This window comes from Hyperolius riggenbachi, chromosome 6, assembly GCF_040937935.1.
Source record: "Hyperolius riggenbachi isolate aHypRig1 chromosome 6, aHypRig1.pri, whole genome shotgun sequence".
NCBI classification, from domain to species: domain Eukaryota; kingdom Metazoa; phylum Chordata; class Amphibia; order Anura; family Hyperoliidae; genus Hyperolius; species Hyperolius riggenbachi.
Window position 1 is genome coordinate 224,302,027 of NC_090651.1, and position 14,101 is coordinate 224,316,127.

A 14,101-nucleotide genomic window follows, 5' to 3' on the forward strand; every position below is an offset into this window, starting at 1 on the left:
ATTAGGGACTTTGTGTTATCATTCTGTTATACTTCAGACTAGTTCCAGGGTGTCGAGACCACGGACCTCACACCCAAGACTAGGGATTCTGTGTACCATCATATTATACTCTTCTTAATTCTATACTTTTCTCAATTCTCCTCCCCTTTTTTTAGTAGGTGGAGATCTTTAGTTTAAAGCTAAATATTTGCCTGGGAAGCCTGTTAATAAAACAAGTTTGCTTTACTTTGTGATCCACCTTCTTGTCCTTGGCCAATAGTTGCCACTGTATTCAAATGCGTCTCCATGCCTACAAAGGAAAAAGTGGCCCACTTGCTATAATATATATATACACATATATACACATATATATATACATATATATACAGTGGTGTGAAAAACTATTTGCCCCCTTCCTGATTTCTTATTCTTTTGCATGTTTGTCACACTTAAATGTTTCTGCTCATCAAAAACCGTTAACTATTAGTCAAAGATAACATAATTAAACACAAAATGCAGTTTTAAATGATGGTTTTTATTATTTAGTGAGAAAAAAAAACTCAAAACCTGCATGGCCCTGTGTGAAAAAGAAATTGCCCCCTGAACCTAATAACTGGTTAGGCCACCCTTAGCAGCAATAACTGCAATCAAGTGTTTGCGATAACTTGCAACAAGTCTTTTACAGCGCTCTGGAGGAATTTTGGCCCACTCATCTTTGCAGAATTGTTGTAATTCAGCTTTATTTGAGGGTTTTCTAGCATGAACCGCCTTTTTAAGGTCATGCCACAACATCTCAATAGGATTCAGGTCAGGACTTTGAATAGGCCACTTCAAAGTCTTTATTTTGTTTTTCTTCAGCCATTCAGAGGTGGATTTGCTGGTGTGTTTTGGGTCATTGTCCTGCTGCAGCACCCAAGATCGCTTCAGCTTGAGTTGACGAACAGATGGCCGGACATTCTCCTTCAGGATTTTTTGGTAGACAGTAGAATTCATGGTTTCATCTATCACAGCAAGACTTCCAGGTCCTGAAGCAGCAAAACAACCCCAGACCATCACACTACCACCACCATATTTTACTGCTGGTATGATGTTCTTTTGCTGAAATGCTGTGTTACTTCTACGCCAGATGTAAGGGGACACGCACCTTCCAAAAAGTTCAACTTTTGTCTCGTCGGTCCACAAGGTATTTTCCCAAAAGTCCAGGCAATCATTGAGATGTTTTTTAGCAAAATTGAGACGAGCCTTAATGTTCTTTTTGCTTAAAAGTGGTTTGCACCTTGGATATCTGCCATACAGGCCGTTTTTGCCCAGTCTCTTTCTTATGGTGGAGTCATGAACACTGACCTTAATTGAGGCAAGTGAGGCCTGCAGTTCTTTAGATGTTGTCCTGGGGTCTTTTGTGGCCTCTTGGATGAGTTTTCTCTGCGTTCTTAGGGTACGGTAATTTTGGTCGGCCGGCCACTCCTGGGAAGGTTCATCACTGTTCCATGTTTTTTCCATTTGTGGATAATGGCTCTCACTGTGGTTCGCTGGAGACCCAAAGCTTTAGAAATGGCTTTATAACCTTTACCAGACTGATAGATCTCAATTACAGTACTTTTGTTCTCATTTGTTCATGAATTTCTTTGGATCTTGGCATGATGTCTAGCTTTTGAAGTGCTTTTGATCTACTTATCTGTGTCAGATAGCTCCTATTAAGTGATTTTTTTGATTGAAACAGGTGTGGCAGTAATCAGGCCTGGGGGTGACTACAGAAATTGAACTCAGGTGTGATAAACCACAGTTAAGTTATTTTTTAACAAGGGGGGCAATCACTTTTTCACACAGGGCCATGTAGATTTGGAGGTTTTTTTTCTCACTAAATAATAAAAACCATCATTTAAAACTGCATTTTGTGTTCAATTATGTTATCTTTGACTAATAGTTAACGGTTTTTGATGAGCAGAAACATTTAAGTGTAACAAACATGCAAAAGAATAAGAAATCAGGAAGGGGGCAAATAGTTTTTCACACCACTGCATATATACAGTGGTTTGCAAAAGTATTCGGCCCCCTTGAAGTTTTCTACATTTTGTCACATTACTGCCACAAACATGAATCCATTTTATTGGAGTTCCACGTGAAAGACCAATACAAAGTGGTGTACACGTGAGAAGTGGAACAAAATTCATACATGATTCCAAACATTTTTTTTAAAAAAGAACTGAAAAGTTGGTTGTGCGTAATTATTCAGCCCCCTGAGTCAATACTTAGAACCACCTTTTGTTGCAATGACAGCTGCCAGTCTTATAGGGTATGTCTCTACCAGCTTTGCACATCTAGAGACTGAAATCCTTGCCCATTCTTCTTTGCAAAACAGCTCCAGCTCAGTCAGATTAGTTGGACAGCGTTTGTGAACAGCAGTTTTCAGATCTTGCCACAGATTCTCGATTGGATTTAGATCTGGACTTTGACTGGGCCATTCTAACACATGGATATGTTTTGTTTTAAACCATTCAATTGTTGCCCTGGCTTTATGTTTAGAGTCGTTGTCCTGCTGGAAGGTGAACCTCCACTCCAGTCTCAAGACTTTTGCAGACTCCACGAGGTTTTCTTCCACGATTGCCCTGCATTTGGCTCCATCCATCTTCCCATCAACTCTGACCAGTTTCCCTGTCCCTGCTGAAGAGAAGCACCCCCTAAGCATGATGCTGCCACCACCATATTTGACAGTGGGCATGGTGTGTTCAGAGTAATGTGCAGTGTTAGTTTTCTGCCACACATAGCGTTTTGCATTTTGGCCAAAAAGTTCCATTTTGGTCTCATCTGACCAGAGCACCTTCTTCCACATGGTTGCTGTGTCCCCCACATGGCTTGTGGCAAACTGCAAACGGGACTTCTTATGCTTTTCTGTTAACAATGGCTTTCTTCTTGCCACTCTTCCATAAAGGCCAACTTTGTGCAGTGCACGACTAATAGTTGTCCTATGGACAGATTCCCCTACCTGAGCTGTAGATCTCTGCAGCTCGTCCAGAGTCACCATGGGCCTCTTCACTGCATTTCTGATCAGCGCTCTCCTTGTTCAGCCTGTGAGTTTAGGTGGATGGCCTTGTCTTGACGGCCCCTGCACAAAGCGATTCTGTGCGCGCTTTGCGTTTTTCCTATACCTTCCATTGAGGGGGAAATCGTCTCAAAAATGGCCCATGCAGCGCTTCTCTTGAGCGGATCAGAAACGAACCGCTCTGATGTGAACTCTGTGATAGAGAATAATTGCACAAGCGTTCTTAGGGCAATTTTGAAAATTGTCCGCGTTTGAAAAAAGGACAAAAAACGCCCTTAGTGTGAACGAGCCCTAAAAGCCTATTTCCACTATGCCCCAATTTGGGATGAATCTGCAGTGTTTCCCCAAAATGCGAGTGGGGCAGGGAAACACTGCCTATCTCCCTAGTGACTTGCTGTTCAGACTGCACTACAGTGCGAATCTGGACAGCATGCTGCAGATTTCTGTAGCCCACAGCCACATCCCTATAGCTGTGCATGGCATGGCTTAGCAATTCTGGCAGTGGCTTTGCAGCAGAACGGGAGCTGCGACAAATTGAAAACAGACGCAGCTCCTAGTGGAAGCTTTAGAGCAGTAGAGTGTTGTACCGTGTTAGACATCAGTAAAAGCACAAAGTTTTGAATCGACAAGAATCAGACTGATGAAGGCTTCATAGCCGAAAGCTTACTGCTTTTCTTTTAACTACTTGAAGGCCGCCTCACGCCAATGGGCATGACCACAGTGGCAGCCCCAAGACCGCCTAACGCCAATTGGCGTCAAGTCCTGGGGCTACAGTTTCCCAGGGAACGGCCGCGCGCATGCGCCATCGTTCCCTGCCCATTCACGGAACGGAGTTCCGTGAATAGCCTGCTAGCCGCCGATCGCGGCTAGCAGGCTGCTTGTAAACGTAAGGGGAAGAAATCCCCTTTGTTTACATGTGAACAGCGTTGCCGGGGGCCGCAGCGCTGTTCGAGATCGGCGATCCCCGGCCTCTGATTGGCCGGGGAGCGCCGTCCTCTCATAGGCTGATGCCTATGGGAGGCAGAACAGGACGGATCACCGTCCTGTTCCAATGCAGGCATCGGAGGGGAGGTGGGAAGGGGAGAGAAACAGCGTCGACGAGGCTTGAAAAAAAGAAAAAGTGGCAGCAGCGATCAGACCCCTCCGGCGGCATGTCCCCTTAGGGACATAAAAAGGAGGAGAGTCCGATCACTGAGCACCTAAGCTGGGTTGTGAGTGAGGCTCAAAAGCCTGCACAGCCCAGCACTGCAGCAAAGAGCCTGGTGTTTAGGGGGGGGGGGGGGGGGTTACCACTGCGGACGTCAAGTGGTTAAGTTAGCCAAAAAATTGTATCTTCTTGCTCCTAGTTGAAATGAGCCCTAAAGCTTTCACACAGGGATGAGTAGCAGCAGGAGAAGGTGGAAAGGTTTTCAGGAAACAGAAAGACATAGGAAAAGCTGTAACAGCAGCATTAAGCCTCATACACACGGGGCACCGTTGTTGCTGTTGCTAGCACACAGGAGACTGTGCGCAACAGCTCGGCGAAAGCTCCGCCTGAGCGACAACTGTCTACACGTCTCTGCCCAACAGGCAGAGACGCGGCGGAAGCTGACGCCGAAAGTTTTGTCCCCCCGCCGGAAGCTCCCTTCTGGCTGTGGGTAGCGGACACTAGTCCGCACATACAGGTCCATCTCAAAAAATTTGCATATTGTGATAAAGTTCATTATTTTCTGTAATGTACTGATAAACATTAGACTTTCATATATTTTAGATTCATTACACACAACTGAAGTAGTTCAAGCCTTTTATTGTTTTAATATTGATGATTTTGGCATACAGCTCATGAAAACCCCAAATTCCTATCTCAAAAAATTAGCATACCATGAAAAGGTTCTCTAAACGAGCTATTAACCTTATCATCTGAATCAACTAATTAACTCTAAACACCTGAAAAAGATTCCTGAGGCTTTTAAAAACTCCCAGCCTGGTTCATTACTCAAAACTGCAATCAATGAGTAAAGCTGGCCATACACTAGGCCGATCCCCGCCAGATCGACAGCAGATTCGATCACTGGGATCGAATCTGCTGTCACATCGTTCCCGCAACACGCCGAATCTTGATCCATTTCGTCCGATCCCGTCGATCGCTCCGTGCGGAAAATTAGCGTCGATCGCCCGTGGGTAGGGAGCGTGTCGCTAGCGGCGTTCGAGTACCCGACGACCGACGCAATAGAGCCCGCATACATTACCTGCTCCGCCGGCACGACTGCCCCCCGGTCACCGCTGCTCCGTCTCCGCGCTGGTCTGGTCTCCGGGTCAGGCATGCTTCACTTCTTCTAGCCCGGCAGGAAGATTAAACAGTAGAGGGCGCTCTACTGTTTAAACTTCCTGCCAGGCAGGAAGAAGTAAAGCATGCCGGACCTGGAGACCAGAGCGGAGACAGAGCAGCGGTGACCGGGGGCAGTTGCGCCGGCAGAGCAGGTAATGTATGCGGCGGGGGGAGGGGAGCGGCGGCAGCAGCACCACCACCACCACAACAGATTGTGAACGGTTTCAGGCTGAAATCGGTTCACAATCTGTTTGCAGTAAAGGTAGCCATACGATCCCTCTCTGACCAGATTCGATCAGAGAGGGATCTATCTGTTGGTCGAATCTGATGGCAAATCGACCAGTGTATGGCTACCTTAAGACTGCCGACCTGACTGCTGTCCAGAAGGCCATCATTGACACCCTCAAGCAAGAGGGTAAGACACAGAAAGACATTTCTGAACGAATAGGCTGTTCCCAGAGTGCTGTATAAAGGCACCTCAGTGGGAAGTCTGTGGGAAGGAAAAAGTGTGGCAGAAAACGCTGCACAACGAGAAGCGGTGACCGGACCCTGAGGAAGATTGTGGAGAAGGACCGATTTCAGACCTTGGGGGACCTGCGGAAGCAGTGGACTGAGTCTGGAGTAGAAACATCCAGAGCCACTGTGTACAGGCATGTGCAGGAAATGGGCTACAGGTGCCGCATTCCCCAGGTCAAGCCACTTTTCAACCAGAAAAAGCGTCAGAAGCACCTGACCTGGGCTACAGAGAAGCAGCACTGGACTGTTGCTCAGTGGTCCAAAGTACTTCTTTCGGATGAAAGCAACTTTTGCATGTCATTCGGAAATCAAGGTGCCAGAGTCTGGAGGAAGACTGGGGAGAGGGAAATGCCAAAATGCCTGAAGTCCAGTGTCAAGTACCCACAGTCAGTGATGGTCTGGGGTGCCATGTCAGCTGCTGGTGTTGGTCCACTGTGTTTTATCAAGGGCAGGGTCAATGCAGCTAGCTATCAGGAGATTTTGGAGCACTTCATGCTTCCATCTGCTGAAAAGCTTTATGGAGATGAAGATTTCATTTTTCAGCACGACCTGGCACCTGCTCACAGTGCCAAAACCACATAGAGAATCTGTGGGATATTGTGAAGAGAAAGATGAGAGACGCAAGACCCAACACTCTGGATGAGCTTGAGGCTGCTATCGAGGCATCCTGGGCCTCCATAACACCTGAGCAGTGCCACAGGCTGATTGCCTCCATACCACGCCGCATTGAAGCAGTCATTTCTGCAAAAGGATTCCCGACCAAGTATTGAGTGCATAACTGAACATAATTATTTAAAGGAAACTAAAAACACTTTTCTTTTATTTGTCGGATGAAATATGCTAATTTTTTGAGATCGGAATTTTGGGTTTGCATGAGGTGTATGCCAAAATCATCAATATAAAAACAATAAAAAGCTTGAACTACTTCAGTTGTGTGTAATGAATCTAAAATATATGAAAGTCTAATGTTTATCAGTACATTACAGAAAATAATGAACTTTATCACAATATGTTAATTTTTTTAGAAGGACCTGTACACACGCAGTACGCTTGGTGGACTAGCGACACGGCAACTGCTGTCTCCGGCGACAGTTCGGGGTGCGCGCTTCACACATGGGTCAACTGTCGCCCAGTCATGCGCATGCCACGTGTTTGTGGCAACAGTTGTGCCCCGTGTATATGAATCAGAATTTATTATTATTGAGCCTTTAGAGATGGTGTCACGAGGAAGGAGATGGGCTAGAGTCTGACATCCTTTGACACCCTGCACTAATGGGGGCTGAGGAGGCTCAGGAGCACATTGTTTTTAGAAGATTCCACCAGGCAGAGGTATGTAAAGCTGCTATAAATGCTGTCTTCCTGTTAGTCTAAGTTTCTTAATGTAAGGTCAGGTTTACTTTAAGAACAGCACACAAAGCCATATTTGCTGAATGTTCTGTGTGTGTGATGCAGGTGCACAGCTGTGGCTGAGCAATGCACTTTGTATACCATCTGTATGGCATTCCACGGAGATCCACTACTGAGGTCACAGAGGGGGCTGATGGAGATTAAGGAGAATAGGATTCTCAAGCAGATGCTTGTAGGGCACCCACCGGGAACAAAAGAGGAGTTTGGGCAACCAGAAATTAGAGGATTATTTTTTACTGGACTGATGAACTTAATATTTTCATAAATCATTTATATTACTTTGTATATTATGATCATTTTGCACATGTAGTCCTCCAGCCTTACTATGGCCATGGTGGGGGATAGTCATAAGAAGCTCATGCACTATGCTTCACATTGCTTGGAAGTGATATGTAGTATATTTTGTGCTGGTATTATGTGTTACTGGGTTTTACAAAGTACATATTTGTGTCCCCTCTGTCCCAGGGAAGAGTGCACTCTAATCACTACCATAGTCATAGTTAGGCTCTTGCACTCTGCCTCACATTGCTCGGTAGTGGTAGAAGCTTATGTGCTGTTATGATGTGTGTTATTACTGTGATGTGTCACTAATGTCCCTCAGAGGAGTTCTCTCTAATCGCTACCATACTCAGGTTCAATGTCTTTACCATTGCCTAAGACCATTTTGGGAGGGAAACAGGGCTGTGGAGTCGGTACAAAAATCCACCGACTCCAACTCCTCAGGTTAGGATTCCTCCGACTCCTCTAATTTGCATATTACAATTTTGTTGATTGAAAGTATGTAACATGAAATGCATCTCTTAACTGCCAACGCTTAAGAATTTTAAAATACAACTGAAGTGAGAGGGACATGGAGGCTGCCATATTTATTCCCTTTTAAACAATACCAGTTACCTGGCTAGCCGGCTGATCTTCTGCCTCTAATACTTTTAGTCATAGACTAATACTTTTAGTCTCAGTCACATTGCCCTAGGCAATGTGACTGTGGGTACATGTAAGAGTAATGGGCAGGTACTCTGCAGGGGATTCTTCCTCTATTACACATTCTTCATGCACAATCAGAACATGGATCAGGCCCTAGGCAATATAACTGTGGGTACATGTAAGAGTGATGTGCAGGTATTTTGCAGGAGAATGAGGCTATTCTTCCTCTATTACACATTGTTCATGCACAATCTGAACAAGGTTTATGGGTGGATAGACAACACCTCTATGTTCAATGTGCACAACATTCTCAGTGGATTCCCTGCAGCACTGTGGGGAGTGCATATGTAGAGTATAGTACTACTGTGTAACAAAGTAAACCTGAGACAGATGAAAAAAAAGTTGTATACATAGATGGGGCTTCCTCCAGCCCCCTCCAGGCTAATTAGTTCCTCGCTGTACTCCTCCGCCACCTGGATCTTCTGCTATGGGTCCAGGTACTTGAGCCAGTCTGGCGTAGTGCGCATGCACACACTCTGCCGCTGGTAGCGTACTACACCTGCGCAGCACTATTGCGCAAGTTCAGAATGTTCCTGGCTGTGGGAGCGGCACGCAGCTGGACTGCACTGACTGGCTGAATTACCAGGACTCATAGCAGAAGATCCAGGTGGCGGAGGAGGACAGCGACTGGATTGGCCTGAAGGGGGCTGGAGAAAGTCCAAGGTACGTATAAAACTTTTCTTTTCATCCGTCTCAGGTACCCTTTAATTTGTAGTCATGGGCGCAACAATAGGTCCTGCAGCCCCTGCTCCCGATTTGTGGGGGCTGGAGGGGTGGCAGCATGAGGGGAAAGCCTTGGCCACAGTCGGCGGGGAGAGGTGAAGTTCCCCCCCTCTCCCTCACCTCGGGGTTCTCCCCTCTGCGCTCCCCTCCAGCTAGTTACAGTTTGGGCAGCGGCGGCAAGATACATACCTTCTTCCTTGCGTTCCACCGCATATTCCTCGCTCTAGCGGCTGACGTCACTTTCGGAAGTGACGTCAGCCGCTAGAGCGAGGAGTATGCGGTGGAACGCAAGGAAGAAGGTATGTATCTTGCCGCCGCTGCCCGCTGCCCAAACTGTAACTAGCTGGAGGGGAGCACAGAGGGGAGAGCTCCGAGGTGAGGGAGAGGGGGGGAACTCCCCCTCTCCCCGCCGACTGTGGCCAAGGCTTTCCCCTCATGCTGCCACCCCTCCAGCCCCCACAAAACGGCTCCGAGCGGGCCCGAGGAGGGGGGGGGGGGCCCGCAATGAAATTCTGCAGGGGGCCCGGTGGGGCCTAGTTATGCCCCTGTTTGTAGTCACCAAACCAAATTTTAACAACATATCAAATTATTTGATTTCATGATGAGATACAAAAGTGACATGAATGTCTGATTGATTGATAAGAGATTACTGTTTACGGTATATATGTTAGCTTCTTTTAGTACTGGATGTTCTATGATAGTTCATTACAACACTGGCGGTTATTATAATTCAAAATAACACATCTGTTCATTCCCATCGAAAACTGGCTATGGGATGTTGCTAACCATAACATTCTCATGGAAGATTGACCATGACATGTTGTTATTTCCAACAATAGTCAAAATATGAGATGTTGTGCAAAGTTCTCACTAGAGTTGGGCCGAACCTCCGATTTTAGGTTCGCGAACCTGGTTCGCGAACTTCCGCGGAAGGTTCGGTTTGCGTTAAAGTTCGCGAACCGCAATAGACTTCAATGGGGATGCGAACTTTGAAAAAAAAAATAATTATGCTGGCCACAAAAGTGATGGAAAACATGTTTCAAGGGGTCTAACACCTGGAGGGGGGCATGGCGGAGTGGGATACATGCCAAAAGTCCCCGGGAAAAATCTGGATTTGACGCAAAGCAGCGTTTTAAGGGCAGAAATCACATTGAATGCTAAATGACAGGCCTAAAGTGCTTTCAAACATCTTGCATGTGTATACATCAATCAGGTAGTGTAATTAAGGTACTGCTTCACACTGACACACCAAACTCACCGTGTAACGCAGCGCAAACAGCTGTTTGTGTAGTGACGGCCGTGCTGGACTGGTGCGCACCATGGCGAGAGTGCAGGTTTTGGTGGCTTTACAGCCCATATGGTCGCCTGGCTGATGTAGCTGAATGACAGAACAGTGACTGTCCAGCTGATCAAATTTGGTCTGACCACAATGAGGCAACGACCTTATTATCGTGGGTGTGCCCCCCGAGACACTCATCTATACAGGTATACAGTGGCGGGTTCACTAAACAGAACAGGTATACAGTGGCGGGTTCACAGAAGAGGTATGCAGTGGCAGGTTCACTGAACACAACAGGTATGCAGTGGCGGGTTCACTGAACAGGTTTACAGTGGCGGGTCCACTGAACAGAACAGGTATGCAGTGGCGGGTTCACTGAACAGGTATACAGTGGCGGGTCCACTGAACAGAACAGGTATGCAGTGGCGGGTTCACTAAACAGAACAGGTATACAGTGGCGGGTTCACTAAACAGAACAGGTATACAGTGGCGGGTTCACAGAACAGGTATGCAGTGGCAGGTTCACTGAACACAACAGGTATGCAGTGGCGGGTTCACTGAACAGGTATACAGTGGCGGGTCCACTGAACAGAACAGGTATGCAGTGGCGGGTTCACTGAACAGGTATGCAGTGGTGGGTTCACAGAACAGGTATGCAGTGGTGGGTTCACAGCACAGGTATGCAGTGGTGGGTTCAATGAACAGGTATACAGTGGCGGGTCCACTGAACAGAACAGGTATGCAGTGGCAGGTTCACTGAACAGGTATGCAGTGGTGGGTTCACAGCACAGGTATGCAGTGGTGGGTTCACAGCACAGGTATGCAGTGGTGGGTTCACAGCACAGGTATGCAGTGGTGGGTTCACAGCACAGGTATGCAGTGGTGGGTTCACAGAACAGGTATGCAGCCAGACAGGAACAAGTTAAGCCTAACTAATCTTTCCCTGAGAGACAGTCTGCAGCAGCTCGCCCTACTCTCACTAACACAGGCAGCACACGAGTGACCGTAATGGCCGTCGCTGCCTGCCTTATATAAGGGGGGGTGGGGCTCCAGGGGATAGTGTAGCCTAATTGACTACACTGGGCCTGCTGACTGTGATGTAGAGGGTCAAAGTTGACCCTCCATGTGCATTATGGGGCGAACCGAACTTCCGCAAAGGTTCGCCTGCGGGACGCGAACGCGAACCACTGAAGTTCGCATGGAACCGTTCGCAGGCGAACCGTTCGGCCCAACTCTAGTTCTCACATAAGCAACAATAGTCAGACGTGTTCTGTGACGCTTCTGCACAGGCTCATTGATGAAACATGTTCTACGCTTGCGCAGTTATTGAATTCTGTCTACATAAAGGAGAGAAAATACTTTCAAGTTGGGACTCTCGAAGAACAAGCAGACATGCCGTCGCCAGGTATTTCCCCTCCGAGGTCGCTGAGGTCCCCCGATCTTCTTTGGGTGATGTTACAATACTTGGTAAGAATATTGGTGCTCCCTAATTACTCAAATACAATGCAACTATGATTCTGCAAGCCTAGATAATTATTATAACAGGCTTGTAGTTCAATAAATATTACTAATGAACCTTTCCTCATGTTTTGCTGCAATTCATTTTACCCACTACAGTGGTGAGCAAAGTTATAGGGTTTAAAAACCCTACCCGTGAGGCAAAACACATGAGCAAAGGGAGTGCATAAATTTGCATAAAGCAGCATCAATGCAGAATTATTTCCATCTCACTGACCATCTCTGTTAGTGACACAGCTACACATCAGGCTTTATTCTTACAGCATAGATGTTATTTAGTATGTATATGTATATGTATATATATATATATATATATGTGTATATATATATATATATATATATATATATATATATATATATATATATAAGATTCCTGTGTACACATCATATATACTGTACAGTAGCAATCAGATATGTATATCTGACTTAAAAATTACGGGGACTGCTTTATTGAAGCAGCAAAAGTAACTATTTTTTGATTGGTTTATTTTATTTTTGTGGACTAAGCACAGCTATTACTATATATATATAAATTATTTATGATGACTATTATCTGAGAAATAGAAAATTGTATCATATTTTCTACTTTAATTACAGTTTAAATTCATTAGGAGTCAGAGTTGGTGCATTTTCTCCCGAATCCAGGTACCCTAAAATTGACCCGAAGCTGGAGTGCTCATAGGATAGTAATGCAAACACAGGTACACAGATTTGAACCTGGGACTGCAAGGCAAGAATCCACTATGCCCCCATGCAGCCTGTTAAAAAAAGGTTTGCAGGTTCATTAAATATCAAGTCATATCAAATGTGTGCTATTGCCATAAAAATTGGTGATGAATGCCAAGCTCTGCAAAAGGCCACAGGGTTCTGATAGAGGTCATCCTGTCTCCCCTGGATAAATAATAGCAAACTGAGGTGAGGTGAGTGACAATGGGGATGATGCACTAAACAACATTAATATTGCAGTGCACAGAAATACTGGAAATTCACAACCAAATCACTATACTGTAATTTCAATTTGCTTTTGCAAGAGCTAGCATCTCAATCCAGATCTCCTCTCCCTTACCCTCTCCATTAGCCAAAACATACAGGTCCTTCTAAAAAAATTAGCATATTGTGATAAAGTTCATTATTTTCTGTAATGTACTGATAAACATTATACTTTCATATATTTTAGATTTATTACACACAACTGAAGTAGTTCAAGCCTTTTATTGCTTTAATATTGATGATTTTGGCATACAGCTCATGAAAACCCCAAATTCCTATCTCAAAAAATTAGCATATCATGAAAAGGTTCTCTAAACGAGCTATTAACCTAATCATCTGAATCAACTAATTAACTCTAAACACCTGCAAAAGATTCCTGAGGCTTTGAAAAACTCCCAGCCTGGTTCATTACTCAAAACCGCAATCATCGGTAAGACTGCCGACCTGACTGCTGTCCAGAAGGCCATCATTGACACCCTCAAGCAACAGGGTAAGACACAGAAAGAAATTTCTGAACGAATAAGCTGTTACCAGAGTGCTGTATAAAGGCACCTCAGTGGGAAGTCTGTGGGAAGGAAAAAGTGTGGCAGAAAACGCTGCACAACGAGAAGAGATGACCGAACCCTGAGGAAGATTGTGGAGAAGGACCAGAGCCAGAGGCACCGTGTACAGGCGTTTGCAGGAAATGGGCTACAGGTGCCGCATTCCCCAGGTCAAGCCATTTTTGAATCAGAAACAGCGCAGAAGCGCCTGACCTGGGCTACAGAGAAGCAGCTCTAGACTGTTGCTCAGTGGTCCACAGTACTTTTTTCGGATGAAAGCAACTTTTGCATGTCATTCGGAAATCAAGGTGCCAAAGTCTGGAGGAAGACTGGGGAGAGGGAAATGCCAAAATGCCTGAAGTCCAGTGTCAAATACCCACTGTCAGTGATGGTATGGGAGGCCATGTCAGCTGCTGGTGTTGGTCCACTGTGTTTTATCAAGGGCAGGGTCAATGCAGCTAGCTATCAGGAGATTTTGGAGCACTTCATGCTTCCATCTGCTGAAAAGCTTTATGGAGATGAAGATTTCATTTTTCAGCACAACCTGGCACCTGCTCACAGTGCCAAAACCACTGGTAAATGGTTTACTGACCATGGTATTACTGTGCTCAATTGGCCTGCCAACTCTCCTGACCTGAACCCCATAGAGAATCTGTGAGATATTGTGAAGAGAAAGTTGAGAGACACAAGACCCAACACTCTGCATGAGCTTAAGGCCGCTATCGAAGCATCCTGGGCCTTCATAACACCTGAGCAGTGCCACAGGCAAAAGGATTCCCGACCAAGTATTGAGAGCATAACTGAACATAATTATT

The 14,101-nt window shown here is 45.7% G+C and overlaps 1 protein-coding gene across 5 annotated transcripts in view; it reads right to left on the reverse strand.

The window, feature by feature from the left end:
* LOC137521345 (2,7-anhydro-N-acetylneuraminate hydratase-like) overlaps positions 1-14,101 on the reverse strand; it is a 272,083-nt gene that overhangs the window by 178,725 nt on the left and 79,257 nt on the right. The window lies entirely within an intron of this gene.